This window comes from Leuresthes tenuis, unplaced genomic scaffold (genome assembly GCF_036924035.1).
Source record: "Leuresthes tenuis unplaced genomic scaffold, fLeuTen1.0.hap1 SCAF_23, whole genome shotgun sequence".
Taxonomy (NCBI): Eukaryota; Metazoa; Chordata; class Actinopteri; order Atheriniformes; family Atherinopsidae; genus Leuresthes; species Leuresthes tenuis.
In genome coordinates this window covers 12,553,013-12,569,725 of record NW_027325377.1, presented here as the reverse complement: position 1 = coordinate 12,569,725, position 16,713 = coordinate 12,553,013, and the positions used below count along the sequence as shown (strand labels likewise).

The following is a 16,713-nucleotide window of genomic DNA, read 5'->3' as shown; positions in this document are numbered from 1 at the left end:
TACCCACTTTTTACCAACTATGGTCGGACATTCAAACCTTCTTGTAGCCGAACACATCCAGTCCTGCTTTTGATGATGTATGTTCAGGCATTCGAACCTTTTCTTACCCGCTTTTTACAAACTATGCTCGGACATTCAAACCTTCTTGTAGCCGAACACATCCACTCCTGCTTTTGATGATGTATGGTTGGGCATTCGAACCTACTTGTTGCCCGCTTTTCATTAATTATGGGTGGACATTCACACCTTGTCGCAGCCAAACACCTCCGCTCCCTGTTTCGATCATGTATGGTTGGACATTCGCACCTTTTCTCACCCGCTTTTTGCAAACTATGGTCGGCCATTCACAGCTTCCTCTCCACAATACTTCTATGGTGGGATATTCACACCCACTTGCATCCGAAGACCTCCGCCCCCACTTTTGTTGATATTTAGTCGGTCATTCGCACCTTACCCACTTTTGGCAAACTATGGCCTTCTTGCAGCCAAAAACCTCTGATCTCGCTTTTGATGATGTAAGGTTGGGCATTCATACCTTGCTTCACCTGCTTTTCACCAAATATAGTCGGACATTCACACCTTCTTGCAGCCGAACACTTCCGCTCCACCTTTTAGTTTTCTATGGGGCATTCACACCTTTTTTTTCACCGCATTTTATAAAAACACCACAGGAACACCGTATTGAGGCTTTGTTCTGACCGCTCATTCGGTGTCGCGTTTCTTTCAAGCAATTCTCCTGGTTAGCCCGCACTCGGCTCGCTCCCAGAGCCGTGTTAAAGTCTACTTCGCATTCACTCTCTTTTCTCAGCAGACTAAAAGAAAGTTTCATCTTGGGCTCCCTGAAACTTCCATCCTGCACCGCTGTTTGCTTTTTCACAAGAGCAGAGGAGAGCGCACCGTTCCCAGGGGCACTACAGTACCGGGTCGATGCTTGGAGTGAACGGAGCAAGCTCCTTTTTCAACTCCTATTGATACAAATCCATTTAATATGTAGTCCTCGCATAGAGGACACATCAGACATTAAACTAATAAGAACAGATACTACACTTGATCTTAGCCAAAAGGCCGAGAAGCGATAACTGTCCACTGGTTCACGTCCGAGGGCCCTTCCTGGCACAATGCGCACTTGTAGCGGTGTTCTTTTTATGGCCATAGTTTCACTTTGCACCTCCGCCCACCCGCTGCACTGAGCACTCTTCAGCCCTTTTAAATGGTATAACTTTACACTACCGCACGCTCCAGCGAGCACCATTCAAGCAACAACTTTGCACTCCAGCTTCGAACATTGGCACAGTCGCAACAAGTAAGGCGACTCTACTCAGAGAAGTCACTCTGCACAGTAACAAGATTTCTTTTGCACAGACAGAAAGGGCTTCATCCGCAAAGGTAAAGCCTGCCAAAAATAGAAACAACTCATTAGTGCTGCTCAACGTTGTACTTTGCAGTAAAAGAAAGAGCAAATCTAAAGATTCAGGAATCCGAGAATAAGCTTACTTCCATGAGTTCTTCACGATTTCGGATTTTGCTATAAAATGAATTCCTTCACTCAAACTAAATTAAAACTGCTAAACCGCTAATCTGTTACATGCAAGGCAGATGTCAAATTCACCGAAATAGGATCTAAGGGTATTTGGCCAATCGAGCTGTAGCAGCTTCGGTAAAAGAGTATAAGTTGAAGAGTTTGTGAATAAAGGTGTGCGCACACATAGTGAGTTGTAGGAAAATAGGCAGGGAGCAATGCCGGCTGGGGTATAGGTTCTTGTATGTTGTCTGACTGTTTGATTTGAATGTGTTGTGTAAGTGTCCTGTTGAATGTTACATGTTTGGGCTTTGACACGCTTCACTGTGGTTGTTAACTGTGTGGTGTGTCCTGAAATGTTATATGTTTGGGCTGTGTGACATGCTTAATGCTTTTCAGTAGCAACCCACTTATTCATATATAGCAACTGACAACATAAGAAGTCCGGACATACTTTGATAGTAGTTGTAGAAGTATCCTTATTGATAATAGATAAACTAATTCATAGTGATAGAACAGTAGATGAACAGGTGCCTGCACATGTCTCATGAAAATAAAATGGGTGTATGATTGCTGACGGCAGAGCAATACTGCCAAACTTATGAGTTCTTGTGGCAAACTTGATTCAGTGTCTTGACGTGTATACGCTGTTTCGCTGACTTGTCACAAGAAACAAAGTATGTTTGAGAAGATCCGACCATTTTATTACGGGAGGATCAGTATGTATGGATTCTGATGTGACTGATAAACTCATTCGTATCTTAAGCATAATCTAATACGTGAGACAACGCCCTGGCACACAATCAAAAAAAAAAAAAGAGAGAGCGGTTTTGTGTCCCCACAGTCCATAATGTAGAAAAGAGAGAAAAAAGCCTTTCTGATTTGTTGTGTGTGCTCACAGTGCAGAGTGTAGAGAAAAGAGAGAAAAGAAAGCCGTTTTGGTGTCACGGGTGTTGTGACTTACACACACACATTTCTGAATTGAGAAAGGAAATTATTTTAGAGGAAGCACTAGAGTTTAGATCCCACATTTGTTGATAGGCATTCATTTAATTTTTCTTTTAATTAGTTTTAAAGTGAATACTAACTGAGAAATGAAAAAGGTGAAGAGTTTAGAAGCTTGGTTCAAGAGCAAAACTTGGTTTATGATCAGCTCAGTCTCTAAACAGAACAGCAAAGGGCTTCATCGAACATTTAAAAAAGATTCAGATTGTTAGAATATCCAGAATTTATAGGAATGGTGGTGATTACTCTTATTTTCTAGAATGGAAATAACTGCACCATGTCTGTTTTATGAATTTAAGGGGCTAAAAAGTTTTGTTCTCGTTTTTCTATGATTAACCGAATGTATGTGAGAGTCCAAACAGACAGAAGGGTTACGGCCGAGCGCTGGACCTTCCAAAAAAGATGAGACAGGCTGGACCCGTGCCATACTAGTTAAGGCCTGCCTGTGGATAACAGGTTCTTTAAACTCTCACACACACAAACTCACACACGTTCGCACACATACACCCATACACACACACATTCTTGAACTTGCTGCAAGATTAAACCTTTGCATTAACTGACTCCAGCAACTCTGAGTCTCATTGAGAGACTTTTCTCAACAATTGGGTCCTCAAACCAGATCTCAACGTTTTTTCCGCTGTCCAGGGTCGGAGCTGAAACCGTGCACGGGGGAGTCCAGTACTCCTAATGAAAGACCCCCTGCTGAATTGCGGTAATTAGGGGCCAGTGTCCACTGAAAGGGGGAAAAAGGGACGAGATAGTACTTTTGAATCAATGGCCAGAAGCCATTGGCAGTGCAGGCATCAACAATAATGGTGTTATTTCACCCATTAACACTTAAGGTACCTCATGCAGTGGCTGTGATATGGTTACTTAACAAAATATCTTTACCAGACATCTCTCCTACATAACAGTTCTTCTTTCACAGCCACACCTTGTTGTCGAGAGATGTGCTACACTTAATCCATCCACACTGCTACCTACCCCACAGATGGAAAGCCAGAAATAACCATCAGTGTTTTACCCAGGCCAGACTTAACTGATATACGTTATGAAAATGCAGAAATAACTATATTTATTCAACAGATCAAGGAAAAAAACCCTGATGGCACAAATGCTACAGGATTTGCAGTAGTAACAGAAACTGAAGTTTTCTTAAAACAACCACTACCAAAAAATTACTCTGTTCAAGCAGTCGAATTGGTAGCTTTAACTGAAGCTTGTAAATTAAATAACAAAAAGGTTGTTAACGTTTACACTGACAGTCAGTATGCCTTCTCAACTGTACATGTGTTAACACAGCATTGGAAAAACAGGTATGTTGACATCCACAGCTAAATGTATAAACTACAAATATTTTAGCATTATTAGATGTTATTCAATTGCCATCTACAATAGACTCGTATGAATGACCGGAAGGAAAACCATACTGCCAAAGAATTTGTTTAAATATGCTGCAGTATTGAGCCACGGACCATGTCATGTCTCAACAGGAGGGATGGAAGCAATAATGAACCAGGTTTTTACAGCATATGGTTTTACTAATTATTAAAAACATTTTTTTAGAATAAATAAATGAATAAAGTTTTGTCTAGCAGGTCAAATATGTGCAAAATACATTCCACAGGGCAATCTAAGACCAAAACGAAGATAATTCCCTAAGCCAGTGTATCTTTTTCAACATATTTGTTTGGATTTCATTATTTCATTATTTTGTAGATTTCATTGAACTAAATTGATGTTAAGGGAAACGATTCTGCTCAGTGACAACAGAGGTTTTTACCAAATGGTCTGAAATATTTCCATGTGCACAAGCAGATGCACTCTCAGTAGCAAAATCACGCGTAAAATAACTCATTTCTAGATTTGAAATTCCTGAAAAGATCTTCAGTGATAATTTGACACACTTTGTAAACAATGTCATCTCACTGATGGCAAAGAACTTAAAATAGACCTTAGAAACCACTGTGATATAGAAGGTTTCGCTAACACATTGGAATTGTTTTACTATTTACATATGCATGTGCAGTGAAGAATTGCTTGCTGCTGATAAATGCAAAGAAGAACAGCTTACACATAAATGCTCACATATAGGCTGCTGAATGCAATGAAGACCTGCTTATCCAGTAAAGTTCAATGTCAATGTGTAATATTCAATTAGGATTTGCAAAACAGTGAAGTTAAACAATGAATGGGTCCATAGTCGGTATGAGAAGACTACAGGAATATTTACCTGGGTGTACGTTCAAACAGAGATGAGAAAATTGCGATAAATTATTGTTTGTTTGTTTGTTAGTATGTATATGAATGTTATGTGTATAAACTGTGTTGAGTTGTAGTTACTCAGTAGTGTCTCAGTGAAACAACCGACGGGGGAAGCCTTGCGGTGACAACAAAAGCAGTGTTTTACTGATCAGTCAAGTTGCTCCAGTGTACTCCATACAAACTGGTTGGCTACTGAAGGGATAGAAAATGGGGAATACTTGTTTTAAAGCAAACAAGGAATTAGATGGGAAAAATACATGTTTTAACGGGACCCAGACAATATTAAATACTCAGACAGATGGGAGAAGAAGTGTAGTTTTGTAGGAAATCACAAAATTATTACATAAAATGAGTGAAATCAATTGAAGAATGCCTTTCTGAAGAGCTGTTTACCACAGATGAGCAGCTTTGCGACCAAGCACATTGTAGATCGCTTTACTGCCAAAATGATCTAGTTTAATGGATTGGTTTAGACATTTATAACAGCATTTTAAGAACAAAGAGAGAAACAACGCTTCATGGTGGAAGGTGATGTATAAATAACTGTGTATATGATGAAGGAGAGACCATTTGAGCAGCACAGCCATTTCGCAGCACAGGGACAGCAGTCCAAGTTAAAGGATCTCCCATGTGGTATCACCTGTCACACTGTGTCAAGGCATCAAAAGAAGAAAAAATCACCAAACTCAAGGACAAAGAGACGAAGACTCCGGTGAACGAAGAGAGAGGACTTACAAACCAGAAATACAAAAGGATGCTCGATATCAAGATCCAGAAGAAGAGGCTAACAATGCCACGAACACTTACGATGCTGGGAATGATGCCAGCAATGAACAGAGAAGAAGATTCAGTGTCATCAATCTGCAACACGTGCCTCTAATGAGGGGGTGAATATAGAATCCTCAACGATTACAACGTCTCTGGGAACTGTGACAACAACAAGGTTTAAACCATTTTGATATATATTGTAACCTATTGGCTAAGGAATAGTGCTGAAAATTAGGTAAATCTAATCCACCACTGTCCTTGGTCTTCTGTAGGGTTTTTAAACTAATACGTGGTGGTTTGTTTTTCCACAGAAATTTGGAGATGCATGAATCTAGTGACTTAAACCAAGTAGCAGATGGTTTTATGGGGATCATTGAGAACAAATAGTTAACTTTTGGTAGTATCATCATTTTAATGGTTGTAACTCTCCCCATAAGTGATATAGGTAAGGACTTCCAACGAGAGAGATCGTCCTCTACTCTCTTTACTAATTGCACATAATCCATCTGTACTTATCAGTTTAATATGTGATATGTCTATGCAAGGACTACATATTAAATGGATTTTTATCAATAGGAGTTGAAAAAGGAGCTTGCTCCGTTCACTCCAAGCATCGACCCGGTACTGCAGTGCCGCTGGGAACGGTGCGCTCTCCTCTGCTCTTGTGAAAAAGCTAACAGCGGTGCAGGATGGAAGTTTCTTTTAGTCTGCTGAGAAAAGAGAGTGAATGCGAAGTAGACTTTAACACGGCTCTGGGAGCGAGCCGAGTGCGGGCTAACCAGGAGAAATGCTTGAAAGAAACGCGACACCGAATGAGCGGTCAGAACAAAGCCTCAATACGGTGTTCCTGTGGTGTTTTTATAAAATACGGTGAAAATAAAGGTGTGAATGCCCCATAGAAAACTAAAAGGTGGAGCGGAAGTGTTCGGCTGCAAGAAGGTGTGAATGTCCGACTATATTTGGTGAAAAGCAGGTGAAGCAAGGTCTGAATGCCCAACCTTACATCATCAAAAGCGAGATCAGAGGTTTTTGGCTGCAAGAAGGCCATAGTTTGCCAAAAGCGGGTAAGGTACGAATGACCGACTAAATATCAACAAAAGTGGGGGCGGAGGTCTTCGGATGCAAGTGGGTGTGAATATCCCACCATACAAGTATGGTGGAGAGGAAGCTGTGAATGGCCGACCATAGTTTGCAAAAAGCGGGTGAGAAAAGGTGCGAATGTCCAACCATACATGATCGAAACAGGGTGTTTGGCTGCGACAAGGTGTGAATGTCGACCCATAATTAATGAAAAGCGGGCAACAAGTAGGTTCGAATGCCATACCATACATCATCAAAAGCAGGAGTGGATGTGTTCGGCTACAAGAAGGTTTGAATGTCCGAGCATAGTTTGTAAAAAGTGGGTAAGAAAAGGTTCGAATGCCCGAACATACACCATCAAAAGAGGGAGCGGAGGTGTTCCGCTGTAAGATGCTGCGAATGTCCGACCATAGTTGGTAAAAAGCGGGTAAGAAAAGGTTAAAAAACCGGACTGTACACAATCAATAGCGGGAGCGGAGTTTTTCGCCTACAAGAAGGTGTGAAAGTCCGACCATGGTTTGTAAAAAGCGGGTAAGACAAGGTGCGAATGCCCGACAATGTATGATCAAAAGAGGGAGCGGAGTTGTTCGGCTGCAAGGTCTGAATTTCCAACCATAATTTGTAAACACCGTTGAAGAAAAGGCTCGAAAGCCCGACTATACACCATCAAAAGCGGGAGCGGAGGTGTTCAGCTGCAAGAAGGTCTGAATGTCCACCAATAATTACTGAAAAATGGGTAAGAAAAGGTGTGAATGCCCAACTATACATCATCACAAGCAGAAGTGGATGTGTTCGGCCACAAGAAGGTTTGAATGTCCGACCATAGTTTGTAAAAGGCGGGTAAGAAAAGGTTCGAATGCCCGAACATACACAATCAAAAGAGGGAGCGGAGGTGTTTCACTGCAAGAAGGTGTGAATGTCCGAGCATAGTTTGTAAAAAGTGGGTAAGAAAAGGTTCGAATGCCAGAACATACACCATCAAAAGAGGGAGCGGAGGTGTTCCGCTGTAAGAAGGTGTGAATGTCCGACCATAGTTGGTAAAAAGCGGGTAAGAAAAGGCTAAAATACCCAACTCTACACAATCAATAGCGGGAGCGGAGTTGTTCGGCTAAAAGAAGGTATGAAAGTCCGACCATGGTTTGTAAAAAGCGGGTAAGAAAAGGTTCGAATGCCAAAATATACACCATCAAAAGCGGAAGCCGAGGGGTTCGGCTGCAAGTAGGTGTGAATGTCAGATCATAATTTGTAAAAAGCTGATGAGAAAGGTGTGAATGACCGACAATAATTGCTGAAAAATGTGTTAGAAAAGGTAAGAATGCCGGACCATTCATCATCAAAAGCCGGAGAAGAGGTGTTCGGCTGCAAGAAGCTGTGAATGTCCAGCCATAATAACTCAAAAACGGGTAAGAAAAGGTAGTATTGCCAGACCATAAATGATCAAAACAGGGAGCGGAGGTGTTCCGCTGTAAGAAGGTGTGAATGTCCCACCATAATTGGTAAAAAGCGGGTAAGAAAAGGTTAAAATACCCGACTGTACACAATCAATAGCGGGAGCGGAGTTGTTTGGCTACTAAAAGGTGTGAAAGTCCGACCATGGTTTGTAAAAAGCGGGTAAGAAAAGGTGCGAATGCCGGACAATTTATGATCAAAAGAGGGAACGGAGGTTTTCGGCTGCAAGAAGGTCTAAATGTCCAACCATAATTTGTAAAAACCGGGGAAGAAAAGGCTCGGAAGCCCGATCATAAGTGGGAGAGGAGGTGTTCAGCTGCAAGAAGGTGTGAATGTCCACCCATAATTCCTCAAAAATGGGTAAAAAAAAAGGTGCGAATGCCCAACCATACATCATCAAAAGCAGGACTGGATGTGTTCGGCTACAAGAAGGTTTGAATGTCCGAGCATAGTTTGTAAAAAGCGGGTAAGAAAAGGTTCGAATGCCCGAACCTACACCATCAAAAGAGGGAGCGGAGGTGTTCCGCCATAAGAAGGTGTGAATGTCCGACCGTAGTTGGTAAAAAGCGGGTAAGAAAAGGTTAAAATACCCGACTGTACACAATCAATAGCGGGAAGGGATGTGTTCGGCTACAAGAAAGTGTGAAAGTCCAACCATGTTTTGTAAAAAGTGGTTAAGAAATGGTGCGAATGCCCGACAATGTATGATCAAAAGAGGGAGCGGAGGTTTTCGGCTGCAAGAAGGTCTGAATGTCCAACCATAATTTGTAAAAACCGGGGAAGAAAAGGCTCGAAAGCCCAACTATACACCATCAAAAGCGGGAGCAGAGGTGTTCAGCTGCAAGAAGGTCTCAATGTCCATCAATAATTGCTAGAAAACATGAAAGAAAATTTTTCGAATATCAAACCGCACATGATCATATGCGGGAGAGGAGGTGTTCAGCTGTAAGATGGTGTGAATGTCCACCCATAATTCCTGAAAAATGGGTAAAAAAAGGTGCGAATGCCCAACCATACAACATCAAAAGCAGGTGTGAATGTCATCATAATTTGCAAAAACCTGATGAGAAATGGTGAGAATGCCCGACTATACACCATCAAATGCGGGAGCGGAGGTGTTCGGCTGTGAGTAGGTGTGAATGTCCGACCATACTTGCTGAAAAATATGACAAAGCAGTTTTCACTTGGTTTGAGTGAAGGAATTCATTTTATATCAAAATCCGAAATTGTGTAGAACTCGTGGAAATATGTTTATTCTTGGATTCCTAAAGGTTTAGTGTTGTTCTTTGGTATACTGCAAAGTAATACTTTCTATTTTGTTGAAACCGATTCAGACATGGATAAATATGAAGGACAAAGCAGTTTTAACTTGGTTTGAGTGAAGGAATTCATTTTATATCAAAATCCAAAATTGTGTAGAACTGGTGAAAAGAAGCTTATTCTCGGATTCCTAAAGGTTTAGTGTTGTTCTTTGGTATACTGCAAAGTAATACTTTCTATTTTGTTGAAACCCATTCAGACATGGATAAATATGAAGGACAAAGCAGTTTTAACTTGGTTTGAGTGAAGGAATTCATTTTATATCAAAATCCGAAATTGTGTAGAACTGGTGATAAGAAGCTTATTCTCGGATTCCTAAAGGTTTAGTGTTGTTCTTTGGTATACTGTAAAGTAATACTTTCTTTTTTGTTGAAACCTATTCAGACATGGATAAATATGAAGGACAAAGCAGTTTTAACTTGGTTTGAGTGAAGGAATTCATTTTATATCAAAATCCGAAATTGTGTAGAACTGGTGATAAGAAGCTTATTCTCGGATTCCTGAAAAGGTTTAGAGTTGTTCTTTCCTATCCTGCAAAGTACAACATTCTTTTTTGTTTAAAGCTATTTAGACATGAATAAATATGAAGGACAAAGCAGTTTTAACTTGGTTTGAGTGAAGGAATTCATTTTATATCAAAATCCGAAATTGTGTAGAACTCGTGAAAAGAAGATTATTCTCGGATTCCTAAAGGTTTAGTGTTGTTAGAGAAATAAAAGGACACCTTTATTCAAACTCATTTTGACAGGTGACCTCTGACCTCTTATCGATCAATCAAATTAATATTACTGGTGACCTTTGTTTGACATCCGTTTGCTGACATCTGGGGATATGACTTTTGACCTCTTATCGATCGATCAAGCTATTTTGACGTGTGACCTCTGTTTGACAGAGATTAGCCATCTGTTGAAGAGATCTAAGGAAGGAAGGGGGAGTTTATGGCTAGGGTTAAGAATGATTACAGCTAAAGTCAGGAGGTTGTGAGAAATATATTAGTTGAATGTTTAAATAAGAGAAAGGGTTAGGGTTAATAGAAAAGGTTAAGTTGTAGAAGCGGTCAGCATTTTAACAGCTTCAAAGACCGGTCCCTGTAAGGTAAAGATGGGAAAATAATTAGATGTGTGGGGTGGGGTATTGTTCGACCCCCAGGTTTGAGGGCCAATGGGTGGACAGGGGAGGTGTTTCGAGTAAAGGATAAAAACCCTGAGACAGTCAGTGTGTAGAGAACGACTTTGGGGTGAAAGATAGCTGATTCAAGATGCCGAGGACAAGAAGCAGAGTGAGTGTAGAGGATAAATCTACGCAGGCCCCGGAGAGGACGTGTGCTCTGCGGTCTCTCATTTGTGAGACTCCGGTAACGATAATTGAAGATCAGCCCTTGGTACCTAATGCTCCCAAGAAAAGGATGGTGTTTCTGTGCAGAACGCAGCAACCGCCGCCCGTGTCTCTACGGGAAGAATGGTCACTGGAGCCTTATGGACTGCGGGGAAGATGGGGCTATGTGTTCATGTATGAAACAGGTGACCTCTGTCTGTATCAGCTTGACGAGGGTGGTGAGAAGCCGGGACCTCTGACCACTGTGGGTATGCTAACTTCCAACGACTGGGGAGTGTTGAAACTAGCGATACCGCGTCATAGAGAAGGAGGCATGGGCTCGGCTGAGGAGGTGTTAACAGTGAAAGAAGAACCCGAAGAAATCCCGGCAACATCTGCAGCCAAACGGCCGAGACTGGAGAGTCCGAGACTGAGGAATCCTCTGGATGATGCTGAGCTGGCCAAAACAAGGATGGTTTTCACTGCTGTGTGGCAATCGAAAACAGGCGTTACAGGCCGTTGGTTCTTCCGTGCAAGCCACCGGAAATCTAATGAGAATGAAGACGGGGATCTTTTTGTTCTTGAGTGCTATAACTCTGACTGTGGTGTGTTTAGGACGCTGTTAGCAATACCTCATGCGGCCTGGGTGGAGAAGATGAATGATATAGCGGATCGAGTTTCCACGCTGTTCCGCAGTTGCCAGAACTGGGGTGAGATTCTAGCAGTCAAGAAAACCCTGGCTGTGTAGACCTCCCTCCGCTGAGAACCCTCCTCCTCAACCTCAATAACCACACCCCCTTCAGGTTTATAAGGACACACTCCAGCACAGGTCATACACCGATCAACACGAGGAACAGGATGAGAACTAGCGTCCAGAAGACATTGTGCGAGGAGATCGCTGACCGCGATCTGGAGAATGCTTCTCCGTCGCTATTGGTGCATACAGGGAGTCCTTCAGCAACATCCACATCACCGCAGTTTGGATCACCAGACAGCGACAGATACTACCTGGAGCCGTATCACCCTCCTTCACCAGCGACTTCGTCTGAGTCTTTCTTCTCCTCCAACTCCTCCTCTTCTCTCGAGATCGAGTTCTCAAATTCGGCGCCTGATGACCGCTGCTTAACGCTCTACCCGATAGGATCCACCGTGGCCGTAACAACGGAGGAAGCTAAATCTAACGAAATGGAGGACTCTCAGCTTCCACCAGGCCAGGGGTCCCCTGCACACACTCAGGATGCCGGAGGAGAGGGTGAGGACGAGTTTGATGGATGGGTCCCCTCAGGTTTCATCAAAGTTGTGAAAACTGCAGTGATACACCTCTTGAACGAGACCATCAAAAAATTTATGATTGAATCATGCTACGGGTGTAGTGTCGATCACCCTAGTTTACGCCAACATCAGTGCAAGGATGTCCTCGAGGACGACTTTTTTCATGACCATTACTACACTCTGATGCGGAGACTTTATAATCAACGATTCGTTGCTTCCATTCAACATCTTCTAACTGCGCGTAACATTTGTGAAGATGATGCCAGAGTCAGGGCTGTGGCAGAAGCTTACTTGTACGAACTAACTCTGGTGAAACAAATCAACACTTCTATACACGATATGTACGAGCAGTTGATTGGAGATGATGTAAAGAAATTGCAGCAGCTTCAAACCATGACAAAGTTCTGGGAGGGTTAAAAGAGGGGTGTTACATTCCTTCTTTCCATCAGCCGGATGTGTTTAGACTAATATTGTATTCGTGTGATGTTTTTATAACATTTAACTTTTCTTAAATCCTATATTACTAGCATTCCTGCTTTTTGTGATCATTTGTATGTGTGTGCGTGTGTGTATTATTACACATTAGAGAAAAAAATAAAAGGTTGAAATATACTTGCGTTTTGTGTTTTCTGTCATTACAAGCCAGAGTTTGTATAAGGTGAGATGGCTGAAACGAGATTAATGAAAAAGGTTTTCTACGATCCTATCCACCCTGGTAGTTTTGGGGGAGTAGAGAGGTTGCGTAAAGCTGTACAGGACGAAACGGGTAAGAAAGTCGCGTGCGAAAAAGTGCAAGACTTCTTATCAGAGCAAGATGCATATACTCTACATAAACCTGCAAGAATACATTTTCCGAGAAATAGAGTTTTTGTCACCAGCCCCTTAAAACAATTCCAAGCAGATCTCTGCGACATGCAGGCCTTGGCTGAGTACAATGACGGGTATAATTATCTATTAACCGTCATTGACGTGTTTTCAAAAAAGGCTTACGTTCGCACTATGAAGAGAAAAACAGCCGCAGAGGTCGTAAAGGCTTTTGAATCTGTTTTTAGAGAAAGCGAGACCCCTAAAAAACTTCAAACTGATGCGGGGAAAGAATTTTTTAACAAAAAATTTAAGGCATTATTAGAGAACCACAGAGTTGTGCATTTTGCTACTCCGAGCGAGGTAAAGGCATCTGTGATTGAGAGGTTTAACCGCACGTTAAAAACCAGGATGTGGAGATATTTTACTGCTAATAACACACGTCGATACGTCGACGTCCTGCAGGATCTCGTGGAAAGTTACAACCACAGTCACCACACGAGCATCAAAATGAAGCCTGTAGAAGTGACTCTAGAAAACACCTTTAAAGTTTTTCAGAACCTGTACGGCTCTGCACGCGATCGATGCTGCAAGGACTCAAGGATAAAGTTTAAAAAAGGAGATCTTGTAAGAATATCTAAACTGCGAGGCGTGTTTGACAAGAAATATGAACAAAGTTTTACAGACGAAGTGTTTACAGTGACCGAGCAGCTTGCACGATCTCCCCCTGTGTACAAACTCAAAGATTTTGATGGAGAAGCTATTGAAGGTTCATTTTACGCGGAGGAGATTCAAAAAGTTAAACTGAATAAAGACAAGATGTATCAAGTGGAGAAGATATTAAAACGACGCAACATCAGGGGTGTAAAACAGGTTTTTGTCCGTTGGAAAAACTGGCCTGAGAAATTCAACAGCTGGGTCAGAGCCAGTGACCTTCACGAGGTATAAAGGGGGCCATCGCTACTCCTAGCCCGCTACATTACACCATGAACCGAACGGTAGAGGATGAGGGGTTTTATATCACCCTGCCCTCCAACGCTAGTCTCAACGTCTTTAAGAATAATACCAGTTCCAGTTTCCGCGTGGATTTAGCCCAGCATATCGATTTGGAAGGTTCGTGGCAGGTTGCCTTGACGGAGATTTCTTATCCGTACACATGGCATAACGCCCCCAAGGACCAGGCTTTTTTTGAATGGAGGAAAGCGGGGCTGGAAAATTTCTACCGCCACAATATAGGATGGGGACATTTCAAGGATTTGAATCAGCTCAAAGCCGAGATTGAGGGTCACCTTAGAAAAATAGGTTCTGATATTTATTTAGTCGTGAACACGGTGGAAAATAGACTCGTGTATCAGGCAGGTGGCCAGTACCACCTGCGTTTTTATCCACCACTGAGCTACATGCTAGGTGTGGAGCCTGGCAAATGGATCGTGTTTGATAAAAGGAGTGCCCCTTACCCGATGGATTTAAAAGCAGGTTTCTACCAGCTTTACTGTTACAGCGATGTGGTTGCTCCTCAGATAGTCGGCGATGCTTATGCCCCGCTCTTGCGAACAGCTAGAGTAGAGGGTAAGTTTGGCGATATAATTACGCATACTTTTAACCCGGTCAACTATCTACCTGTAGCAAAGAGGCATATTGAAAACATCCACATAGAGATTAAAACGGATCAAAACACTCCGGTAAATTTTACTTATGGGAAAACCGTTGTGAGACTACACTTCCGACCCGTGATATCACAACGCGTAATGAAATGATGGTCATTCACTCTAATATCACAGAGAGAGTAAGAGGTAATATATATATATAAAAACGGGTTGATCACAGACTCATTAGTCACTATCAAACAAACGTTCAGTCAGAGGTCACCTCAGTGTCTGTGTCTGTGTCAGGAGGAGGACGACAAAACAAAGCAACATGGTTCAGATAAACATGAGGGATGATCCTCACCGCTTCGTAAACTATTACCAGAACCAGGTCGGAGGTACCCTGCCTGGTTTTTATGGAGCACCTGTAATGTACGGTCATGGAATAGGTTCTATATTTTCAAAATTATTTCGCTTCGTAGCCCCCCTTGTTAAAAAAGGTTTTGCTATAGCTAAGCCTCATCTGAAAACAGCAGCTACAAACATTGCCTCAGATGTCATAGGCAAAACCATGAGAAGGATCTCTGGTCCTGCAGAGACGGGAGGACAAGAAGGATCGGGTATCATGGTTCTGTCACGAAGACCAAGAAAGCGGCCGCCGGGTGAACGTGTGAGGAGGTCACAAATAGTGAGGCCGCTCAAAAGAAAGAAGTCAGTTGGAAGGATCAAGCCTAAAGGGAGGAAGTCTGCACGGAGCAGGGATATATTCCACTGAATCATAAATAGAGAGAGAAAGAGAGTGAAACATGGCTCTTTTGCATCACAAATCCCCTGAGTGCACCCTGGCAGAACTGGACTTATTTTCAGTCCCTATGACCCAGCTTTCTATCGAGGATAAGATCTACACGGAAATTATGCCTCTATCCGCTATTACTGAGAATGGTCCGATTGAGTTTTTTATACCGGGAGATGGTGAAAAGTATCTGGATCTCAACGATACCTTGTTACATCTACGCGTGAAGATCACCAATGCAGACGGCACAAACTTGGCGAACGACGCACCTGTGGGTCTCATCAATTATCCTCTCAATACACTATTCAGTCAATGCGATGTTACTCTGGGTGATAGATTAATTTCACAGTCTAGTGCCACCCACCCATATAGAGCTATGATCGAGACTCTGCTAAACTTTTCTGAAGACACGTTAAAGAGTCAGTTCAGCGCTGGTCTTTACTGTAAAGACACAGCCGGCGCCATAGACTCTATAGTAACCAATAATGGGCCAAACAGAGGGCTAAACCAGAGGGCTCTCTGTACAGCTAATTCCAGAGAAGTACACCTATTGGGCCCCCTCCATGGGGATATCTTTTTCTGCGAAAGGCTCCTGCTGAACTCTGTGGATATGAGAGTTAAACTAACCAGAGCCAGTGAGGCCTTCTATCTCATGGGAACCAGAGACTCGACTTACCGATTAATGATATTAGGAGCCTCTCTTTTTATCAAAAAAGTTTCCGTCTCCCCCGCTGTTCGTTTAGGCCACACATCGGCCTTAATGAGAGGAAACGCTCTCTACCCACTGTCACGAGTGAATGTAAAAACATACTCCATCCCTGAAAATTCGAGGATATGCAATCAGGAGAATCTCTTTTTGGGAGCGATGCCTAAATATATTGTTTTAGGTATGGTGCACCACGAGGCATTCACGGGAAGAAGGGACTTGTCACCCTTCAACTTTAAACATATGGATATAGAGTATCTAGCTCTTTGTCAGGATGGTAAACAAGTTCCCGCCAAGGCGTTCCAGCCTCAGTTCAACCAAGGCATTTCAGTCCGGGAATTTTACAATTTGTTCACAGCGACAGGTCGTCATTTAAAAGATCTCCCTCTGAGTATCACACGTGAAGAATTTAACAACGGTTACTCGCTGTTTATCTTTAATCTCAATCCTGGTGAGGATAGCGACGCCTTGTCACCTGTTTCTAATGGGAATTTAAGACTGGAGGCGAGGTTTAGAGTTCCGCTACCTCACACCACGACCCTCATTGTCTACGCATGTTACGATTCCATTTTGGAGATCAACTCAAGAAGACAGGTGCTGGTGGACTATTATTAAAAGAGTAAGCATGAATAACCACCAACTGGAGAGCCTGTTGCACCATCTACTGGGTGACCTATTTTGTGGCGTGTGGGCTAGTGACCAACTCCCCTTGCTCACACAAACGTTTACAAAGCCGGCTTACTTCATTGTGAACACACATCCTTCTCACATGCCTGGGGAGCATTGGCTAGCTCTGACTCTGGAGGAGAACGGTCAAGCCACCTTTTTC

At 42.6% G+C, this 16,713-nt stretch overlaps 1 non-coding gene and 1 pseudogene across 1 annotated transcript; one reads left to right on the top strand and one right to left on the bottom strand.

Annotated features, from left to right (window-relative positions):
* Positions 1–886: 886 nt before the first annotated feature.
* On the bottom strand, positions 887–1,077 carry LOC140283289 (U2 spliceosomal RNA). The gene has a single exon (XR_011909998.1). It is a non-coding gene; the product is annotated as a U2 spliceosomal RNA (small nuclear RNA).
* A 4,961-nt stretch (positions 1,078–6,038) lies between these two features.
* LOC140283415 (U2 spliceosomal RNA) lies at positions 6,039–6,215 on the top strand (annotated as a pseudogene).
* Positions 6,216–16,713: the final 10,498 nt, after the last annotated feature.